General features: G+C 39.1%; 1 long non-coding RNA gene across 7 annotated transcripts in view; it reads right to left on the minus strand.

The window, feature by feature from the left end:
* Positions 1–23677, minus strand: part of LOC100889285 — a 92890-nt gene that overhangs the window by 42309 nt on the left and 26904 nt on the right. For all 7 annotated transcript variants that reach the window (XR_004064893.1, XR_004064894.1, XR_004064892.1 and 4 more), the window contains 4 exons: positions 16801–17148; positions 16143–16241; positions 8612–8962; positions 7844–7942 (listed from right to left, as the gene is read on the minus strand). This is a non-coding gene — a long non-coding RNA (uncharacterized LOC100889285). The remainder of the gene's footprint in view (positions 1–7843; positions 7943–8611; positions 8963–16142; positions 16242–16800; positions 17149–23677) is intronic.

The raw sequence follows: 23677 nt of genomic DNA on the forward strand, positions 1-23677 counted from the left end.
GTAACCAGACAGGCTTATACAATAGTTGCAATGGATTTAAAAAGTGAATAATTGCGTGATTTTCACAGATTAAAAAGCATACAGTGATACATTGGAAATTTACATTTGACAGAAAATAAGTTAAGATTTACAAAGGTAAAAAATAGATATACTTTAAATATTCATAGGTTCAAAGCGTAACATGTGCTGATTGGTTTCTAAATGGGGCCAGCTATTCCAAATCGTTACAATAGAGACACATACAGGGTGACGGATACAATAGGAGAGAAAGGGGAAATGAAAAGGAGAGAAGAAAGAGAGAGAATAGGAGAGAGACAGAGAGAGAGAGAGAGGGGGGAGAGAGAGAGAGAGAGGGGGAGGGGAGACAGAGTGATAGAAACAGAGGGGAGAATGGAAGAGGAAAATAAGTTCAGGAGCAATGATTTGTCAATAAACTGGATAAAATTCATTAAAATTAATATTATGTAACAAACTGAAAAAAATTCAAATATAATAAGGGGTGAAAAGCGAAAAGTGTAGCTATGTCTGATGATTATAGTTACATATCATTCAATAGGTCGACAAAGAATGGAATTGGGCTTCTTTTGTATCTATCAGTTCTGCATCTGATTGCGGGATAAGGAGCAACCCTCCTCAGAGATTGAGAATATCTATTCTTGCGTGGGCGTGGCAACCAGTCCCTGAACTGAGGTGAATTTATTAGTGATTTAGCAAATCTTTTGCAAAGTTCTCGCCTTCTATTGTCTAGGGTTTGGAGATTGTTCATTTGTAGTGCATTTTCGTAGGTCACGTACAATGATCCCAGTACAATTTTGAGTGCACGTTTCTGGATCCTTTCAATCTGGGCGTTTTGTTGGTTAGTTAAGCCAGGATGCCACAGTGGAGCAGCATATTAAACCAGGGGCCTGACATAGCCTGTGTATACACATAGTAAGTCTTTCCATGGTACATGTAGTTGGAATGGTTTCAGGGTTCTTAGCATATACATGCGCCTATTTGCGTTACGCACCATGTTATCGACATATGGCTGTTCCATTTCAGATCTGTTTGTAGTAGTACCCCAAAGGCTTTGATTGATTGCACCTCATCAAGGGTCTGGTCCCCAAGACTTACATTAATTGGAGGGAGTTGGGTTTTTCCGAAGTTTACTCTCATTACATGACATTTACTGGCATTAAGCTGCATGGCGTTGTTAGTGCACCATGTTTTGAGTTCAGATAGGGTATTGTGGATTTCTGCAGCCGCAACCCGTGGTCTCGCTTCCGCTATTGTCATGTCATCAACGTATTTCCAATGCTCCAAATTTGAGGATGCCAATGCGTCGTTGATTAGGACTAGGAACAAGATAGGGCCTAAGCGTGTCCCCTGTGGGACGCCCGCGTTCACTGGAGCTCAGGTAGACATGACACCTTGGTAGCGAACACACTGGGTGCGACCAGTCAGAAAGTTAGAAATACAAGGTACAAGTGAGGGACAAGACACAAGGCGGATAAGCTTAGAGATAACTACTGTATGATCAACTTTATCAAAAGCCTTAGAAAAGTCAGTTGTGACTAGAGTGGATGTGGTACCTAATTTGTCGGCCTGCTTCGTTAGAAAATTTACAATATCTACAAGACAGTGTGTTGTTGATCTACCTGGTCTACTTCCAAACTGTTTGGCATCTAGTTTGGATGAGATACCAGACATCAACCACTTTGTTATGAAAAGTTCTGCTACTTTCACAAAGTGGTCTGTAAGTGCAATCGGTCTCAGTTTATCGATTCTAGCAGGCTTTTCCTTCGGGATTGGCACAACAATAGCTTTTTTCCATCTGTTGGGAACTTCCCCTTCCACGAACGAGCTATTCAAGATGGTGGTTAGTGGATAGGCTATTCCATACGCAAACGTCCTGATCAATCTGGTAGGTACTCCATCGGGACCAGCGGACTTTCCGGGTTTTAACCGTTGGAGTTCTCGATAAACTTCCCATGGCTGCACAGTAGGGGGTCTCTGAGACGGCAGGTATGATGGCAAGTCGCATAGTTGGAGGGGCCGGATGTTGCTAGCAACATCTACAAATCGCTTGTTGATGGTATCTGCAATCTTCGATGGGTACGACTGATCACAACCGGGAACGTCAATGGTTGGACAGCATTGTGATCTAGAAGTCATGAGCTTAATATGCTGGTGCCACGAGGTAGGATTGTCCGATTTCAGCTGAGCCACACGATCATGGTAGAAGTGGCGTTTCTCTTTACCTATGTTCCGGATGATTTGATTAGAGCAGGCTCTCCATTCGCCTTTCTGTCCAGTGTTGAAGAGGATTTGACGCTGATTAATTGAAGCCTTAATAGATGGTGTAACCCATGGCTTATCCTTCTGATGGATTTTCACTTCCTTTGTTGGAAAATGTGTGTCAATGGCTGATTGAAAGGATGTGTAAAATGCCTCATATTTGTCTGATGTTGTCACAGCATCTTGAACAGGCCAAGTTTGAACAGATATCCACCGGCCGAAGGATCTTATGTCAGAATCGCGCATCGGTCTAATGACTCGTCTGGAGAAAACGTTCCGTTTGTGGGGGAATATATTCAATGGACCCCACTCAACAGAATTATGGTCACTCAGTCCTAGCGGTGACATGACGTCAGCCTCGCTGTAGAAGTCTTTCATATATGTCAATATTTTGTCCAATGTAGCTGTATTTCTGGTAGGTTTCTTGACGATCTGTTTGAGCGAAGTGCTTGTACAGATCACGTCGGTGTTCATTTGGTTAAAGTCCCCCATAACGACGAAGCCAGCAGAAGGGTGCTTCGACCTTAGTTGGTCTACTGAGCTAATGAGATGGTCGGCCAGTTCTAGCTCGTTGACACTATTTGGTGGGAAGTAGACTGACGCCACAAAGATACTTGATATCTCACGTGGCAGCCGACGCGGCCGAATCTGTCCCCAGACCACTTCGATGTCTTCAGGAACGTGTATGTCAGGTACAGGTCTGGGTGGCATTTGTTCATTTATGTAAATGGATACTCCACCTCCTCTCTTATGATCTCTGCATTTGTGAAGGTGGCTAAAGCCACTCATTTCGAAATAATCAACAGTTTCCGGGGTCAACCATGTTTCACTGAGAGCGCAAACGTCAATATTGCTCTCATGGATGATTGTTTAAAGTTCATCCTCCTTGTTGGATAGCGATCTCATATTGCTCATAAGCATTCGAGGGAAATCAAATTTTCGTGGTGTTTGCTTTTTTTTTTAGATGAAGTATGTATGTTTACAAGGTTGGAACGAGTTGCATCAGTTGATAGTGGGGAGGAGTCATTTCGACTCGTAATGCGAACACCAAGTTGGCGGATCCTGCGAGATCCGCCCCTACATCCGCGGGCTAGGAATATACCACACTCCTTAGCAACTTGCTTCACATCACCATGCAACGGTAACCTAGACCGCTTACGTAATGTGTAAAGCTGATTCATAGAGTACGTTATGCGTTGCGGTTCCATTGTTCTATTGATGATCCGGAGCAATTTAGGTTCACGGACGATATCAAGCGACCTTTCTAAGTCAGGGTCGAGCGACCTTTTAGAGTTCAAGGAAATGGTTTTGTTACCATTTAAGTCATTCAACGTCACTCTTTGACGCCAAGGAATTGGCGTACACACACACATACACGTAATGTACATACATAATCCAAAGAACAGTATCAAGGCGTTCAAAACAAACGTAGTTTTACGAGCTGCCATTCTTCAATATTGCACAAATCCCGGTTCAAACTGATGACAAAAGTACAAATAACACAATTCACCATAAAGGAAGTGAAAATCACGGCTGTGAGCAATAAATTTACCTTGATTTTATTCCAGCGACATATCGCTTGTGGCTGCCAACAAATAGCGCCCTCCCAAAAACTTCTGAGTGTCCCTTGTACTTTGACACGTGCCCCGTTTCCTTTCCAAAATTTGCCACTTTCCCTTGTAAGAAGTGCCTCTTTTTTCTGTGATGAGTGCCCCCTTTAAGGAATTAAAAATACGAATTTTCAGCTCTGATAAGTGCCCCTTTTACTTTGACGAGTGCCCCTTTTCATTTTTAATAAGTGATCTTTTCTCTTGTAATAAGTGCTCACTTCATCTTTCTAATAAATGTCCGTTCCACTTTCTTATAAGTGCCCCTCTTTTCACCTCTGATAAATGCCCCTATCCAGATCTGATAGAGGCACCTTTTAATTTGACAAGTGCCCCTTTCGGTTTGTAATAATAAAGTGCATTTTTCCTTTAAAGAAGTGCCCCTTTTCATCTCTGATGAGTGCCCCGCTTTAGGTATGAGAAATACCCCTCTTTATCTCTAATAAGTTCCCCTTTTACTTTGACAGGTGCCTTTCTTCTTTTATTATAAGTGCAACTTTCTCTTCTTCTTCAAATATGATAAGTTCTTTTTGTTATTTTGATGAAATTTCCCTTTGATAAGTGTCTCTTTTTATCTATATTTCCAACTACCGCTTTCAAATTCTGCCCTGTAGCGGTCATCTAAAGAGCCATATCTAGTTTCAAAGAATACAAGCACCTCTGTGCACTAACAGGAATTTTTGTTTAGCCACCACGATGAAAGGCAGCAATGCAGGGGGGGGGCAGGGGGCACAATGTCCCAGATTTCATAAGAGCGAACTGTGCCCCTTTTAGAAATATAATCGTGCTCGTTTTCAAAGCTATCAGATGTACTTTTCTCTAGATATGTATAAAAGGTGTGCTATTTTTACAATTTAACGTTTCCCCTTAAAACTACCACGACATATTTTGTTATTATAAGTCTGATAGACGCATTTTCCAACCTATCATTTTTTTGACATCATAACATGAAAAGTAACCATCTGCTTTTTGTTCAGGGATATAAAGGTTTCGACAGTACAAATTTTCTAAAGACAACTTCATTCAGCCTACATTTCCGTCATTCATGTTAAAAAAGAATGAGGCATAATTACCATATTATATGCTATATGATACGATGTTTCTTATCGCCTCTCAGTTCCCCTCAAAAAATGGATTTCCCATAGTCTCCCATATTATGTGACCCTTGGATAAATCGACTGCGAGCTATTTTTCTCAAATAATCACCAAAGCTCGCTCGCTACGATTGCATTTAAATGTCCCCCCTGTCCACACACAACATTTTCCATGATTAAGCGTGATTAGCTATACCGTTTCGCGATAGTGATACCGTTTCGCGATAGTTTTACGATGAAAATTGTGTGTGTGGACGCTCACTAACGATACGTCGTATAACGAAACTTGTCTAACGAAACGCAGGTTTGGGCATCGTTTCAAACTGAAACTCAATAAAGAATCACGCCTAATCACGCCTAATCACGGAAAATGTCGTGTGTGAACAGGGAGAGTGTAACTAGTGTAACTAACTGGGCGGGGCTTAACGTGACCTCGAGCGAAAGGAGACCAGACCTCTCATTTTCGCTTCCATTTCATGACCGCAGTAGCAAACTGCGCACCTACACGACATTTCGCTGTAGAGTTTCAGGATTACTTTCTTCTGTGTGTGGACATCCTGGAATGTATACGATGTTTCTTGTGTGTGGACACTCTGAAATTTATACGATGATTCTTTACACGACGTTTCGTTATAGAGTTTCGGGATAAATTGTTTTGTGTGTGGACACGCTGGTCATGTCATTAAGATATAAATTGAAGGTCTTATTTGTTTTCATTAAGAGATTGTACTTAACACCCCATCAGGCTCTGTAATAAACGGTCGCAATGTGACCTCAAAAATCTTGAAAGATTTGCTCGCTTGCTTCGTTCGCTTACACAAAAATATGTTCAGACCATCATATACAACAGCAAAGTATGGTGTTGAAGCAGTATCTTTGATCACGTAAAAGAGACATTTGTATTAAGCGCTATATAAAAATTAAATATTATTATTATTATTAAAAGATAAAACCTTGAAGGATATCCTTGATAATGTATTACTTATAATGTAGGGGGTATTACATCTAATATTTTTGGTGGTACACAAGTATTATAAATCGTTATATTTATGGATATTTCAGCCGTGTCTGAACCGATTTGATCAAAGATGATTTGGTCATTTAAATTGTACGTTCTTTCAAATTTGACAACCATTTTTGTATTATCTCACAAAAAAATATTTTGTGTAGCGCCCTCTGTAACAGAACTCAGCTATCCCTTTAAGTGAGTATTGTTTCAATAGTCACCAGCTTAACCCTAAAAAGGCCGGGCTATTTGAGGTCTTAGTATGGCCGGGGGGGGGGGCATTATGGCCCCCCTTAAGATCTCGGCCGCGAAGCGGCCGATCGCCGCGAAAATTTGCACGCATGTCAAGTGAAGTGTATAGAATAATATGATAATTTCAATTTTTTGAAAAATTCACTCATTTTGATATTTATGGTTATTTATGCAAATAAAGTCATAAAAATCACATTTTACCCATAAATTATATATTATTCATATTTAAGCATTCCTTTTCACTACATATATTCATTAGACCATTCTGAATAATAATACGACAACAAAATTTGGGAGAGCCAGCTTATTCCTCATGTTATCCCTTGTTTTGATAATTTCTTATGTATTTCATTGGTTTTTTAACTTATGTATTTCATTGTTTTTGTTATTTTATTTCATTTCTTACTACAATTCAACTATTTTGACTCCCAAAACAACCACCTAAACTTTAAACAAGACCCAATAACCCATGTTTGATCTGTTTTTAGGAAAAATGACTTTTCCATATGTTTTGTACACAAATCACGAAAATGAGCGATTTTCGGGCTGACATGCAAAGACAAAAGGTCACGTGACCTTGTAACCATAGGTCTGATTTCCAAAAAAAATTATTTTAAAAGTTGCGCAAGACTCAAAAGAAAAAAGTCAGCGAGCGGTGGGGCGCCATCCATATGCGTTCCCGAGCAATCGGAAAAATCGTGGAGGGGAGGGCATAATGCCCCCCCCCCCCGGCATTATTAGGGTTAATGGGTCTATCTAAAGCTCACTTTGTCCACCTTCAATCAAGCTACTATCGAACTGATCGAAAATAGAGTATTTACCATGGCTTTGGCGGCTCGCACCGTGCGAGGGATCCAATATTTACCCCCTCCCAAAGATCTTAGGCTTAATGTCAGACAAAGATATAGCCATTCGACGACATGAAAGGCCGGTGTAAAACCCGAAGGTAAAAATATTGGTCAGATAATGTTCCAACTGAACTCTTGAAGGAATTTGCACTAAACGTTGCAGCCATACTACAGAAAATCTATGGAAAAAATATATACCATGTCCGGCAAGGTGCGCTTCTCCTAAATTCTGAAATAAATCCTGTCTTGTCTGGAAGATTCTGTACAAGAACACCTCTAAGTGACTATCGACGTGCATACTATCATGCACCCCCCCCCACACACACACACACACACGCACGCACACACTTTGATTTCTAGTAGACGAGCTTAGGTAAAAAATAATAAAGAAATGATGAAGAAAGTTCACCATAACAATGCAAGAAACTAATGATGTTTACTTTTTTCTTGATTTTATAAAGCATTGGAGAAAATTGTGAGATAATGCGAAATACAGGGCTTCATAATTAATAGTAGCTTTATACCAACAATTCCGTGCTCGTATACCTGCGACCTGTTTCATTAATCCTGTTATCAGTAACAAGTTACAATAACTGGTATAATCTACTGAATTCGTCGCATTCGATTGGCTGAGGGCAAATTTTTCATAGAATCTTAGAATTAGTTATTAATAACATATGCTACAAAATCACAAAGTACAGAAAACTAGTCATACTTATAAGAAACGCAGTACTAACGAGCAGTTTATCTTTGACTTACTGCATGCTAATTCATCCTCGTAATGATCGCAGTGGTAAAGTCCATCGCAAAGGAGAGTCGGTAACACGCTCATCTTGGAGCCTGAACAGGCAACAAAGGCTGGTAGAAAATAGAAGATGGACAGAAAAATAACATATGAGTCGTTTATTATGCTTGGACATTTTGCGCTTGAATACACTAGGTTTTTTTAATTACTTTTAGTAATAAGTCGCGTTAAAGGTAAAGACCAGTATTGGAAACGCCCCAATTTCAAAAAATGAAATGGAAGCTCTCATTACCACTCATGTGAAAGAATATGTTTTGACTAATACATGATGATAAAAAATTTGCTGGGAAACCGCCTACTGATTCATATATTTGGTAAATTTGTTTCTCTCATGGTCTGTGAGAGATATAGGGTAGTCCCATATACATATTTCTGTGTATAGTGCTTGTAACTTTACGAAGAATGGGCCAAATTTCTTATTATTTTGATGATTCCAGAACCTTGCAGATGCTAAATGCTAGATGATCAACCTTTTCTGATCGATTCCACAACGTTTCTTTCACAATGCAATCGCATGACCATTACTGGTCTTTACCTTTAAAAATTGGCCTTCTTTATACTATTTTGCTGGTAAAACTGGAAACATGGTTTATCTTTATCACTCGACCTGTATTGAACAATTCTTATTTTACAACTGGTAAGATACCAGTAATCACTGCTTCAATACACACAGCTTTAGATTCCACCGATTTTTTTTAAAATAAAATTAATTCAACACTCACTTGATAGGTCAATGGAAATGATCTCAACGTCCATTTTAAGCTCGGAGTCACTCTTTGCTCCTATGGCAACAATCCACATCTCATTGTTATATACATATACATCGTCAGGAGCGTATCTTGTGTATCCATGGATAGTCATGATGACAGACTGTATGTCAGACGGATCGTTACCTATCCCTATTTGGACTATATTATCATCATTTTGGAGATACGGGACGTCTTGAAACACAACTCGAAATCCATTTGTAGCGTTTGTTTGTAGTAAGGTTGCGATATACAATCGTGTTGTAGTGGTGGGTGGTAAGGAGATGAAATGTGAACCGCCCTTCTGAAGATAAGTTGCTGAATAATCTGTAGGGAAAAAAAGACAAGAAATATAAAACAACACAAGAAAAAAAAGTCACCTGTAGATGATTTTTATCAGTTCTTCAACAAGAGATTGATAGATAATATTCATCATATTGCACTGATAGCTAGTCTGGGGACTCTCCCGAAAAACCCTTTATTATTATGATGACTTTTGGGTCTGTCAGAGTTCCCAAAACAGACCCAAAAGCCAAGTTCAAGTTCAAGTTCAAGTTCAAGTTTATTTGTCTTTCTTCCAACATAAATGTAATACAATTTAACAAATGTATAACATGCAAAGTATATAAGAGGAACACTTATAAGAATCAAGTTCATACAATGCATTTGCATGAGAAAACAAAAGAAGAAAAGACGAGGAGACCTAATTAAAGCTTAGCTTGTAGAGGTCAGGTCCCTCAAAAACAATAACATAAACAACAAGAACAGCCTGGTTATATTATAGATTAATACAAGAAATGTTCGTCAAAGGCGCTAAAGTACTAAAACAAATAACTATAAACAATAACCATATGATTATACACATGGTTTAACTGAGTAATAAAAAGGGTGGGGAGAAGAGACTATGTACAAAAGGGGGAGATTAGAGTGATAAATAATGTGGGATATAGAAATGGAGAGAGGGGGCGGGAGTGGGAAAGAGAGGGAGAGCTCGAGTGGGGGGAGAAAGAAAAAAATATATATATACTTTCACTGTAAACTGAAAGCTAGCTACAGGCGAGAAAGGAGAGAAAAAGGAAAAGGTCAGTCGGCAGTTGCTATACAGTAGTAAATTGAGGAATGGATTAAGTTCAAATATAAATCACGACAGTACAGATTAAGAAACAACTAAGTAATCATTCAATAAGTACAATTTCAGTTTACGTTTGAAGACAGATATACTGACAGAATGGCTAATGCTTGAGTCAAGAGTGTTCCAAAACCTTGGTCCAGTGCAAACTAAAGTGTTGGGAGTAAACTTTGTCCTTGCATGGGGTAAGTGGAATGCAGAAGCACCTCTTGTGGCATAATTGTGAATTTGATTGTTTCTCTTGAAAATCTTGTCTAATGCCAGTGGCAGTACACATGAGTTGAGATCATACATTAAGGAACCCAATTGCATATAATAAATATCTTCTACCTTTAAAATCCTATGATGATAAAAAAGAGGATTTGTATGAGCACGAAAGTCAGCATTACAGATTGTTCTTATTACCCTCTTTTGAGCCAAGAATATTTTATCTAATTGTGTTATTAGAGATTTGCCCCAAGCAAGCACACCATAATTAATATAAGGTAGAATTAAAGTTGAATACTAGATAAGTAATATGCTTTTAGGAAGAGTAGACTTCAACCTACGAATTACACCAGTGTTCCTTGATAATATTTTGCATAGTTTATTTACATGAGTTTTCCACTTCAATTGTTCGTCGATATAAAGACCTAAAAAATTAGTTGATGTTACCCTGTCTATCAGAACACCGTTGAACATAATGTCACCGGGCAACATCTTGAGCGAATTGCTATATATCATATAATTGGTTTTTGTAAGGTCGGTTTCAACCCATCTACCTCACGCACGAAATTTCGCGGGTAGAAATTATGACTAGGCATCCCCCCCCCCCTAGATCCGCCACTGTTGGATTCTACCAAGTTGTAAAAAGTCGTTGGAACAAAATTGGATACCTTAATAGGCCTAGAGCACAAAAGACATATATAACCCCAGTGACTAAAATAAGTCCATGAGACAGACCGTACAAGTGTGTCTTCAAAACAATGAAGAAAGATCACCATTTAAATGCATGACACTAATGAATTTTAAAATTGTATAAAATAGTGGAGAAGAATGTGAAAGGATGCAAAAAATGTGGCTTTAAATTCCGCACTCGTATTCCAACAATTCCGTGTTCGTGTACCTGGTACCTGTTTCATAGAAACCTGTTATCAGTAACAAGTTACAATAACTGGTACGCTACTTAAATAGTGGCATTTGATCAGCTGAGAGCACATTTTTCTTAAAATCCTAAAATAGTTTATTGTTAACCTTGGAATAGACACTTTATTTCTTCCAAGTTTATTGGTAACGCTATTCTTGTTTTCTATCATTTTATTGACAATGTTATATAGAACCTGATTATACATGTTATACAATATATTACTTTAATACCGTGTATACTACATCTACAGTGTTATATCTCTTACGAACATCTTTCCATCCTCCTACCTTTCACTTTTCTTCTCTTTATCGTTACTTCTTTCTTCTCTCCGTATCCTCCCTCTACCTGTTTTCCCAGTATTAAGAGAGAATATTGTGTATGTTTATCATAACGTTACGGAGAGACCGTAGTTCACTCTACTATAGACAAAACAAACTCGGCCTGATATTTCGTATGTTTAAATTGCAATGCATCTGTAAATCAGATCTGTGTTTCCTTATGTATTTTTTTTGGATTTCTAGACATCGTAGGGTGCATGCTTATATATTTATTACTTCATACCAGGTCATGGATTCATTTATTACTTGTACTCTAGTGATTACCGTTAACGACGTAACTGTTAACGAACAGCAATCTGTCGATTGTCAATATTACTTACCAGAAGAATTTAATTCTACAGTTATAGGTAATTATTGTACAAATTTTGGTCTTTTTTACTCTAATGCCAGAAGTTTGGTTAAAAATTACGATAAAATTTGTTCATTGTTGTCTGATATTACATTTCCATTCTCTGTAATTGGAATTACTGACACCTGGTTGACTGATAACTCTCCGAACTTATTTGAAATTCATAATTATTCATTTGTCCACCATGTCAGACAAACTAAAAGAGGATGTGGAGTCGCCCTTTATATTTTACAAACATTATCATATAAAGTTAGGCTAGATGATAGTGCAGAATTACTTTGTGTCGAAATCGATATGGGAAAAGAAAAAAAATTATTATATGTGTAATTTACCGACCTCCAAACAATCAAACAATAATAGACCTATTCCTGTCTGACTTTGACACTTTATTACATAACCTTAATGATGAAAATAAAGTTATGTGTTTAATGGGTGATTACAATATTGACCTTATCAAGGATAATAATAACATCAACCGATTACGTACACTCATGTACTCTAATGCACTTTTCCCAACAATTGATAAACCTACACGGATAGATACCCGCTCATCATCCTTAATAGACAATATATTTATTAATACAGCTATCGGATGACTTAGGTCAGGCTTAATATACTCTGAGATCTCAGATCATCTACCACCGTTTCTAATACTTGAAAACAATACTTAAACCTCCAAAAACGAACAAAAAAGTTAAAGTCCGAAGATTTACTGAGCGGAATATATCTCGACTAATCGAAAAATTAGAATCCGAAAATTGGGAAGATGTTTAATCGTGCAATAATACAGATGATGCATATTGCTTATTTTGGACAAAATTTTAATCGTACTTTAATACATGTCTCCCAAAGCTTAATAATAGTATAGTATTAATGACTGCTTTGAGAGAAATAGTTGTTTTTATACGCTCAAGGGAAGGTTACAATTGTGCTATTGCCCCGAGGCGTGCCGAGGGCAATAGCCCAATTGTAACCTTCCCGAGAGCGTATAAAAACAACTATTTCTCGAATATTAAAGCAGTCATTAATACTTTTATATGCCGAAAACAAAAGAGTCAACTAATGACACCACCTTGGCCTTTCTCTAGTTTATCTGCACGGTTGTTTTTTATGAGTGTATCTTTGAGAGTAGACTAGATCTAGATTCTAGTCTAAGCAAGATATTTTTACAATTTTGGGGGTGGGCCGGCCCTGTGGGGAATAGAGAGAAGAACCTGCGCTTTCATATGACACCTCACTTTAATATTGAGTATCACCTTCAGGATCACAACAGATAAAGGTTTGAATCTCGAATTGAAAAAAAAAACTTGACTTTTTTTGCTTGGTCGCGCAATGCACGTAGACTGCATAGAGACTGCATTGCGTGTAATCTCTATGGGAAGAATATAGCACACAACATCGGGTGCGCGATCAGACACCCTGACATCTAGATCTATTTTCGTCTACGTCTATGCTGGTATTCTATTTTCAGCATCTAAACGAACATGTTTATGGATAATTTTACGTACCTTTTTTGTTGTTCTTGCTGTCAGCGAGTCTTGCATTTGATAAGTTGAAATCTTGGGACAGTTTCTTTAAGTGACTCTCACACTCTGCCGTGTAGGCCTACCGTGTACCACCGTGCGCGAAAATGTCTGCGGACGGTGGAGAACGGCGAGGGCACACGGTGGTTCGTTATCAAAGCGGGCAACACGTTAATAGGGCGTTGGCGTTTATTTACACCCGGTGGGACCCGGCGAAAGTTTTGGGCATGTTCAAAACTTTGGCCGGCTGGCACCGGCCGCAAGTAAGCGGCAAGAGGACGGTGTTGAACGGTATGAGGACGGTAAGAATACGTTATGAAAACGGTCACACTGTATGAACACGTTCACAACACGCTCATAACCCGTTACAGAACGGTGATGAAAAATGGAGAGCGGACTGACCGTTGCCGTTCAAATCGGGGTATTTATGGCAGTCGTGTCATGACATCAGCAGTCCGGGGACTCGCTCACAGGACGCTCCGAGCGGTGAGGGGACGCTAAGTGACTGTTAGGTGGCTGCTACCAACCCGGTGCACACATTCGAGACCCGGTATGGGCCCGGTATGGGCCCGGTATGGAAACGGCCAAAATTTTCAACAAAAGTCAATCTAGGCGGTGAAGACGGTAGAAGCACGTTCAACACCCGGTATGCGCCCGGTGAGAACGGTCAGAAGATGGCAACGAAACGGTGAAAAGATTAATTTTATGAATTTTTTTTTGCGGCCGGGGACAAGTTCGCTCAAAACCCAACGTTCTGGACTCTGTTGTTTTTTTAATAGACCGGCAGGTGGACGGTAGGCCTACACGGCAGAGTGTGAGAGCTCCATTAGCCATTTTTGTCTTGTTTGGAATTGTCTTGTCTTGTATGAAAATACCGACCAATTCCTCGCACACGTACGGTATCCTCGATCGCTCAAACCATTCTGTAACATGTAAACCTATGGGGTAACCATGGAGACTGAACTATTTTCCCGGTAACCATGGTTACTGGGATTTTAGAACTGTTTTAACCATGGTTACTGGGAATTTTACAGAAATAGTTAAAGTTTATGAATGCAATTTCGACCAATCAGATGGCTGGATTTCTTAAGTGAGGTATATAAAGGTAAATATAAACAGCCTATTAACCCATGGGTTACGAAGGGAATTCTCACATCAATAAGGAAAAGAAACAAACTGTATAAACTTAGTTTACCCCTTCACAAGTAAGCTAACCAGTATCATAAGGCCATCCAAAAAAATATATATTTTCAAACAAATTAAAAAATGCTGAATGTAATATATCATCTACATGGACTGTCATTAAAGAACTGCTTAATAAAAAAAGTCGTACACAAAAAGATTACCCCTCTTCTATGTCGAACCATCGACCAAAATCCATATCACCAAGTTTCTCTAAAATTCTCTAACATTGAACTACCTAAGTTATCGAAATGGTTAAAAAGCAACATATTATCATTAAACCTAAAGAAGACCAATTTTATTCACTTTAGAAACTCAAGAAATCACAATATTTATAATTTTGAGCTGCTTGTCGACAATGTTCCGATAGAAAAAAGTCATGAACGAAATTCTTAGGTGTATATATGAATGACAAATGTAACTGGAATGATCATGTGAACTACCCATATTTCTCGCAATAATGGTATACTATTTAAGCTAAAATATTTGTTGCCAAAACATGTGCTTAGTATGCTATATAATACACTGGTTTTATCATATATTTCTTACTGCGATATCATATGGGCTACTCATCAGTGCAATACTAATCGTAAATTAATGTTACAGACAAAAGCAATTCGAGTTTGTACCGATGCAGGTTATAGCGACCACACTGACCCTTTAGTTGCCACATTAAAAACTCTAAAAAGTAAGTGATATACCCTACATGCAAAATCTCTCTTCATGTTTCGGCTTAAATCCGGCATTCTACCCCCATCACTAGTCATTTTATTCCAACATAATTTTCATTTTCATTCCTACCCAACCAGGCATTCCAATGACTATAAACTATTTAACGCCAAAACAGCCTTAGCTCAAAACTCAATTAGACATTCTGACCCTGATACCTGGCATGCACTACCCCCTGAAATAAAAACGATGGATACAATGCTATCTTTTAAAAGAGCGGTGAAACAGTTTCTTATTGCTCATTATCTTTAAATCCACCATCAAAATAAGTTCTCCTTGTTTCGTTACAAAACTCGATAATTTTCTGTACTCTTACTTTTTTTGCCTCCATTCATTGAAACGTTGATTATAACCATCCATGACCTGGTATGAATACACGTATGAATAAAGAGTGGCCTACTTGGGGTACAGACTAATAAACACTCTTTTGTATACAAACATTTCAAGGCTCCGACTCGCAGGCCCAGGATTTAAAACCAGCTCGCTGATCTCACATTCACATTCATATTGTCCGAACCTCGCGAGTCTTCTCATTCTATTATATCCAAAGTTGGCCACTCAGTATTCAAATTTGCGTCTTCTTATTTATCTTTATATATCAAATTGAAATCCAACTACCACATACATCTGTGAATCTTGATGTGTATCCCCTCTTTCTTTGTTTCTTCTTTTTTTCTGTCGTTTTCCCCTTTTACCAATATTTTTTCCTCCATATTTGTATTATTATGTATCCTTTAAGGGTAGTCATACTATCAAGCTTTGCTTACTTTATCAACCCTCCTGTTTGATGCTTTCGATTAGTTACAGCCAGCCTTACCTTATTCTACATACTCGTCTTTTGTCATGTGTAAATTTGCAATGTTTGTTTGTTATATATTTGTAAAAATGCAAAAGAAAAAGAAAATTAAACAGAAATAAAGAAATCAAATCAAATAAAAAAACAGGTTTTATGAAACCGACCCCTATAGTATAACTAATTAGGGGATATGCTAATTGGGATTTCTGCAAATTTGCCTAAGTTGTGTTCTATATCATGTATACAGTAGGCAGCTAAACATAATGCGTCAGAACACGGGGATACAGTCAGAATGAATTTCAGTATCAAAACATAGGAGGTATTCTGTTACTTACTACATGATGATTCATCCTCATAATTGTCACAGTCGTAATATCCATCGCAAACTAACGTTACTGACACGTTCATGATCGATCCCAAACAAGGAAAGAAATCTGAAACAGAAAAAGGACGATGTGTGTTTTAGGAGTTTTCACCTACTTCGGATAATAAACATAAGCTTTTAATAATAATAACCCTAATCTCTGCTTCTGTATAATGACAATTAAGATAAACTGATGCATTTTCAGTTACAATTGATCTGACACATAGACTATTGCATATGCTCTTTTGTGTTAATACTATTATTACGTGTTAATGAAAGGGAGCCCGACTTAATAATTACGCTACAGGCTGTTGGTATTGGCGAGAGGTGGGATACTCATTTATTAGAGATTAATGTCGGCAGATCTTGAACTGTACATGTAGTTTTCAACCTAGATCGATGAATACGCTCTTCTTAATCGTGTTGGAAAATGTTTGTTAAAGTTGGTGGGATATGTACTTCTGTATTCGGGCAGCCTTCCCACGTCCTGTTTTATATCTAGCGGTGTCACTGTATATTAATCAGTAAAGCTATTTATATGTAACTTCTGTTACCTCGAGTAATTTTATTAGTGGAAAAATCCACAAGGAATTGAACAGTAATAATCCGATTGATGCAATTATACTCACTCAGCAAATCAATGGCAGTAATACCAACACCCATTCGGGAATGACTGTATTGCCCTGGTCCTATGGCGGCAAACCACATCTCATTGTTATCTACATAAACATGATCAGGAGCGTAGTGTGCATATCCATGGATAGTTGTGATAACAGACTGTATATCAGATGGGTCGTTACCTGTTCCTAATTGGACTATACTATCATCATCAGAGAGTCGAAAATTTTGAAACACAACTTGAAATCCATTCGTGGCGTTCGTTTGTAGCAAGGTTGTTTTATACAACTGTATTTCAGAGGTTTCTGGAAAGGAGATGAAATGTGATTCGCCTTCCGGAAGATAAGTTGCTGAATAATCTGTCAGATTTTTTTTTTTTTTTAAGAATGAAAGAAAAACAAGAAATTAAAAGAAAAACAAGTAACTTTCGCATCTGTAGATGATTCTGATCAATCCTTCAACTTGAGATTGTTGGATAAGCACTGACTAATTTTGGAGACTCTCCTAAAAAAAAACCTGTATTATCCATACGATTTGACCGACTTAAAGGGATCGTTTTACAATGTAAAATCTGAGATACACGGCCCTACGTGTTATCAGTGTGTGTGTGATATGGTGTAATATTAGTGAAGTCCTAACAAAAATGCGCTTCAAAATGATCAAGAAGTGCCTCAAAAAAGTAAAAAATCTTCGAGTAACGGTTTTAAAAATTTGTAATTCCAATCATAAATATCTTGATAATCAGACAGGCGATTGGCTTGTAAAATTCACGGGGTTCCTGACTGACCTAAAGGTTTATAATTATCATTGCAGCATGAGCTAAATCCAGAATTTTGTTTCAGAATCTGAGACAAGTTACCTAGACCATGAAGTTCATTCCCCAAAAAGTTTTTGACCTCGCCGTATATGTCAGAGCTCCCAAAAGCTACCTCACGCACAAAATTTCGTTGGTTGAAAGTACGATTGGACATTACAAACACGAGAAAGATCACAAGGGATTGGTTAAATGAGACGCCCCTTAAAGAGTGGGGGCATTTCCCCTAAAAATCGTATGGAGAAAATTTATATGGGAATCAATCTATGTTCATTACAGTATATAAAGACTGTCCTATCATGAGATGCAGACATACGACTTCATATTGACAAAATTTGTTGCTTGGACCCGACTTCATGAAGTCAGGTGGCTTAATGAAATTACCCTTACTCGGTGGATAAAAGCACTATATTTTGGTATGACTTATTAATTAAAATTAGCCTATATAGGAGCCCTCCGGCGTTTAAAAAAAAGTAAAACACGAAATTTCAAGATGGTTTACATATTTGACAAAATATTACTCTTCTAACGTCCAGGGAGTCATAAGAAGCTCGGAGTGGTTGCGTAATTTGTGACTTTTAGGTAATTAGACTATATATTAGTACCATAACATTTTTTTAAATATTTCAAATACCGTCGTTATTCAACTTCCAATAAAAATCAACCCTCTTCAGGGGCGGATTTCGGAATTTTCGAAGAAAGGGGGGGGGGGGTTCAGACCCATCAGATTTGTTCACACACACAATACAAACAATATTTAAAAAAATGATATGCACAGTATGATTTCTAGCCAGTCACCTATTCGAAACGTTCACCACATACCAAACAGATAATAATCCATGGGGGGGGGGGGGGGGGGGGTGGGGGGAGGGTTGACCCCCACCTCCCTGGATCCGTTCATGTGCTTTTCTGGTCCGTGTCTGAAGTTCAATGTTATCACCCAATAAGTGGATAATCGATCTAAATTTTCCTGACTATCTCACACCACGGAGATTAGACAATTCCATGTGGCTGAAATGGATTGCAGTTTTCTCAATTTTCTAAGTATGCTTGATGTTACCTTAATAATGATGATCATTATCATAATGTGAATTACTTACATGAATGTAATGAGGATCTGTGATTACAGTCGCTAACTTCACGTACGCGCACGCGCCTGCAACCCACCGTCGGTCCTATACGGTATGCAATTGTATTGTGCAGCGGTTTGCCGTGAAACCTGTAAGAAAGTATATTTTATAATGTCTTCGTTTTTAGGAAAAATACTCCAAAAAAGATAAGAAAATTGACACGAAATAGGTAAGAAACATACGACTTTAAAATCATGACCATTAGTTGAACAACTGATGAAGATTTAGTTGGTTTTTGGTATGTTTTAGTAAGGTATATCCATGCCGGAGTTACGGGTCAAAGTCTGGATATGATTCTGTACTAGCACCGTGCATCCTTGGTGGGTGGCAGTTTGTCCATTGCTCGATTCTTATAGCAGAAGAGTTTCCTTCTTGTCTCGTTGACAGAGTTCAAAGAACTGGTGTTGTCATACAGGATAACAGTCAGTTTTTCGAGCTTTAGAAGAGAGTCGTCGATGAGTTCCAGGATCTGGAAAGGATGATTGGCAAGAGAGACAAATGTTTGTGTGACGTCTTTATAGGCCTGCCGGTCCAAGCTGTCAAACTGACTTCTTGCCCTTGCCATTGAAATCAGAAGGTTGTGTCACAATCTGAAAATGCGTGGAACATGGGTAATGCTCGTTGTTGTTGCTGCCCTAGGCTTGAGTAGATGGCGTTGATGTGGTAAAACCTGTATTTCTTGCCCAATGCCAAAGTCCATCCAGATGTTAACCAAAGGTTGAGTTCAAATCAGTTTATGGGATGTGCCAACAAGGATTACTACAAAATATGTGTCCACAGTACGCACGTTGATAGTCTTTCCCCCGTGTTCATGAACCACAACTCTGGTGTCCGCCTCCTCATGATTGCAGTTTTGCATGGGGATGCTAGTACCAATGGATTTCACACACATTTTTCGGATGTGACATACACAGCTTTGGCTGGCGGAAAGTTGAAATATTCAATCTTGGAAGTTAAAAAGGCAAACAGCTCTTTTTTGTTGAGTGGGTCACTGGGAAAGTCCATCCAATTGCCTAGTAGTTTGATCTCACCCGACTCTTTCCTGCGCACATCCTTGCCTCTCTTTTCCCAGGTAGATTTTTTCAAACTATCTGGGATGTTTGTGTCCCACACAACATCCAACTTCGAGACATCATGCAGCTGCTTCTCCAGATAAGGGATGAATACCCTGTCTGCATACTCATGGAAGGTGCTGACGCTGGTATTAGGCAGACAAGTGCGATGACGGCACCATCCAGGACTTTCCAGTCATAGGTATAAAGTGGCTCTGATTGACCAGGTTGCTCAAGACATTTCATGAGGTCCGGCTTCGTGCTTGGCAAATGAAGCTTGTTAAAATCTGAGAGGGAAGGAGGGAAGGACTGTATCTCATGTGTAAAGGACTCTGCCAAGTCACCATCCCGATTGTGCATAGATATGTACAGCTGGCCAAAGAGTGCCACTTTATTTTGAAGCTCTTTGATCTTCTTCCCCTGCTTAGATGTTACCTTACGTTTAGGTTTACTGAATAGTGCTAGATAATTCCTCTTGATTGGGTCAAATATGGCGTGGCTACGCACATCAAGCACATTCTCGACAAAGTTCTAGTACTGTTGCCTGCCTGTATCCCCAAGGTGTGCAATACGGCTACCACTGATTCATCCGCGCAGTTGCGACTATCAAGAGTTACTATATCTGAGAAATCGTCTAAGAATGGGATTGCCTATTTGTCTAATAGTATCGAAGAGGTTGACAACCTGTCGCTGGAAGTTCTTCAGTGTTGACAGATCCTGCTCATGGTGGTGAAATTTCTCCGGGATCTCTGTGTGATCATCAGGAAGGTATTCTTCTTCAAATTTCTTCAGCAACCTGGACATCTCTGTTCCCGAAATCATCCATCGTCGAAAAGTCACAGGGTTTTCTGTGAGCCCAACAGCTTCACCAGAACCTTTCACAATCTTGTTCTCCTGCTCATGAGCTTGATCAAATGGGATCGCAGAGAATTTGTTACTTCTCTTGGAAAGGACCCAGTGGGAAAAATTCTGAAACTCATTCTTGAAATTGTCGGGCAAGGACTTCATATCTCTGATGTGGACAGGCATCCATCGTGGCATTCATCGTGAGTAGTTCACATTATCCAAGGCAATGAACAGTGGTGTGTGTTTATCCAAGACTTCAACATACAAAGGGAAATTCTTCTCTCTGTGAGCCCCGATGAAGATGAGAATAAGGGTTTCATATCTCATAATCTGGTCCCAGTACATGAAAGTAGGACTTCTCTTCCTCAAGTTGTTTCTCCAAGCCGTGGCAGACTCTTCATCTTTGGGGCCCTCGCTGAGCATGACAGCTTCACTCTGAAGATGTTGCAGAGTCAAAAGAGTGATTTGGTGGGCGTGCCTAGTTCGAGTTGGATGTGCTGCCTTCAGATACGAATCCGCCGTGTCAGATGACGCTACCTCTGCCTCTGTGAGGGCTTTAGTCCAGCCAGAACTTTCTAAGACATCCCCAAGTGTATTCAAGAGTGCCATTTCTGTGTGCAGACCACCTAGCATATAACCACATGCCCTCTCTCACCATGCATGTCTGGCCATTGCCACTGTACAAACTTTGCCAGGGAAAACAGAGGCTGGTCAAATGTAGTGACTTTGATTTGTCCTGGGTTCAGAAATTCGAAAACTTGCCTCTCGACATCAATGCCATGTTTGATCATAGCAGTAGTGGTAGACTTCTCATAGAACAGAGGAAGAAGTACTTATTGTGCTGGATGGTCTTTTACCCGAGGTTTATTAAAGACATGATAGGTTCTATTGTCTCTAGAAGTGGCAGAGAATGCTCTACTCAGCTGTGTTCCCCTGCTCTGGCTTCATCTATTAGTACCTCTCGACTGGACACACATAACTTTCTGGCACCGCAACAGCAGTTGTCTTCAAAGCTATGGCTGGTACATAGGCGTAGCTGTCAGGAAGAGCGTGTTTTTGATTTCCAGATTTTCAGAAGGTGGTATCATAACAGATGCTCTGCTCTCATCCGGTTTGGTCTTGGTAGGCAACTGTAAAAGGCTGATTCCAGCCCATGGAATGATGTTATGAAAGGGGTTGAGCTCGGGTTGTGGTCTAGATTGTCGAGGGCGCCAACAGTGAACAAAACTCCATCTTTTACATAGCGTTCACAGGTAGGAGTGGCGATCTAGTCCTCAATCTTCATAATCCTGTCATAAGGAATGCTGACGCCAAAGTGATATGACTGATCAATGAGTTTCTTGCTTCTGGTCACGCTCCAGAGTGTTGCTGGTCTTCACAGCAGTATCAGAAGACCGTTTCTTTGTATTGTAAATGATACCTGGCTGATTGTGAGGCAAGCCTGGGAATCACGCTTGTCTTGATCTTTTAAGTTTGGACCATTCAAGATCATGGAAACAAGAGACTTGATGCTTGAGGGAAGTCTTCCTGACATTTTCCCAGGAAGCAACCAGTAAACTTAAAGCCTTGATGGCTAAAGATGTTTTTTTCTTAATTGTAGCAGCTTTGGCCAGGATAACAGCGTCTTCTGAAAGTCTCGATTCTTTAGAGCTTTTTTCAACATATTTCGCATGCCTTCCTTGAAAATGAGAACAGTGTGCCTCCCATCATGCTGCTCTTGTTCCTCTGAGATGCATTCTAACAAACGACCCTTCAGTCTTGTATTGTTGCCTTGTTTCTTGATGCCCAGTCCTTTAAGACGATTCACTTACATACAGTAAACCTCATTCAACTATAAGAGGAGAATTTCAGAATCCACAGATGTCTCAATGTAGCTGGTCAGGTACACAAATGCCCCGAGACTAATTCATTTTCTCATCAAGTTTTCAGGTGTTCAGCCTTGTTACAAGTCATACCTATTTCAGCCTGTAGTCATGTCTTTGCTATTGTCTAAAGATATGAAGTGGGGTTAGCTTATTAGCCTATTCATATTCATGAGTTCCTTCCTTTTGTCCAGCACAGTCTTAGGCTTCCTGCAAGTTTCGAATTATAATCTCTATTAAAATTAGGGTGATTCGGATAGTTTTCTTGCAAAGTTTTGTTCTTAAGCAGATAAAGGCAATATTTTCGTAGCTTGGGTATATATCGAAATTCCTTATACGGGAGGAATCCTAGTTAGAATTAACATTTGTCACTTAAAGCTTATGATCTGGAGAGGAAAGACCTCTGAGTGACTAATATCTTAGAGCAGCCGCAGCAGTTAGCCAGCTAGGGGTTCGGTGGCTTCAGCTAGGCTGAAAGAGTCGGGCGACGGCAGGTGTTTGGGCTGCACCTTTTGAAACTGAGCGAGGCAGTTTCTTGTGTTTCTAGCTTGCACCTAAATTGTCTGTACTGGACACGGGCTGCTCCTGTCTTCCAAGCTTTCTTGTCACCAGTTAAACTGTAAGTGAATTCTACTTATTTCTCTTTTGCAGTAATTTAATTAAGCAAATTGTCAGAGATATTAATTAATGGAGAAATAAGATAAGCCTGGGTGACAGTAATTTAAAGGCTCTTTTGACCTGAATCCCTAAGTGTAAATCATTTTATGATTAAAGTCTTGCATATATAATATTATCCTTGACAGAGAAAAGGAATGTTTCTTATTTCAAAATGGATGCTGTTCATTTTTTTATCTAGTTGTTACGTGTTATATGATACCAGGAATATGAAGATATTTTATGAAATTAGAATATGAGTTATCATTTGCATGTTGATTATTCTTGGAATAATTAGGGTTATTATAACAGCGTAAAGATGAAGAATGTATTTGGTTAAGGATAGGTAGTTTTAATGCCTCGGTATTTCATTATTGTAAATGGCGTTAACTACATGTATGGCGTAAACTTCAGCGTAAACTTCCATGTTATGCGGTTGTCACATCCCGCCGTACTTGCAAGTGCGTGCTGTCTACGTGCAAAAACGTGGGCAAAATTTGGGTATCCGTACGTGATGAGTACCGCCTCCG

This window comes from Strongylocentrotus purpuratus, unplaced genomic scaffold (genome assembly GCF_000002235.5).
Source record: "Strongylocentrotus purpuratus isolate Spur 01 unplaced genomic scaffold, Spur_5.0 spur5_scaffold_19, whole genome shotgun sequence".
NCBI lineage: Eukaryota > Metazoa > Echinodermata > Echinoidea > Camarodonta > Strongylocentrotidae > Strongylocentrotus > Strongylocentrotus purpuratus.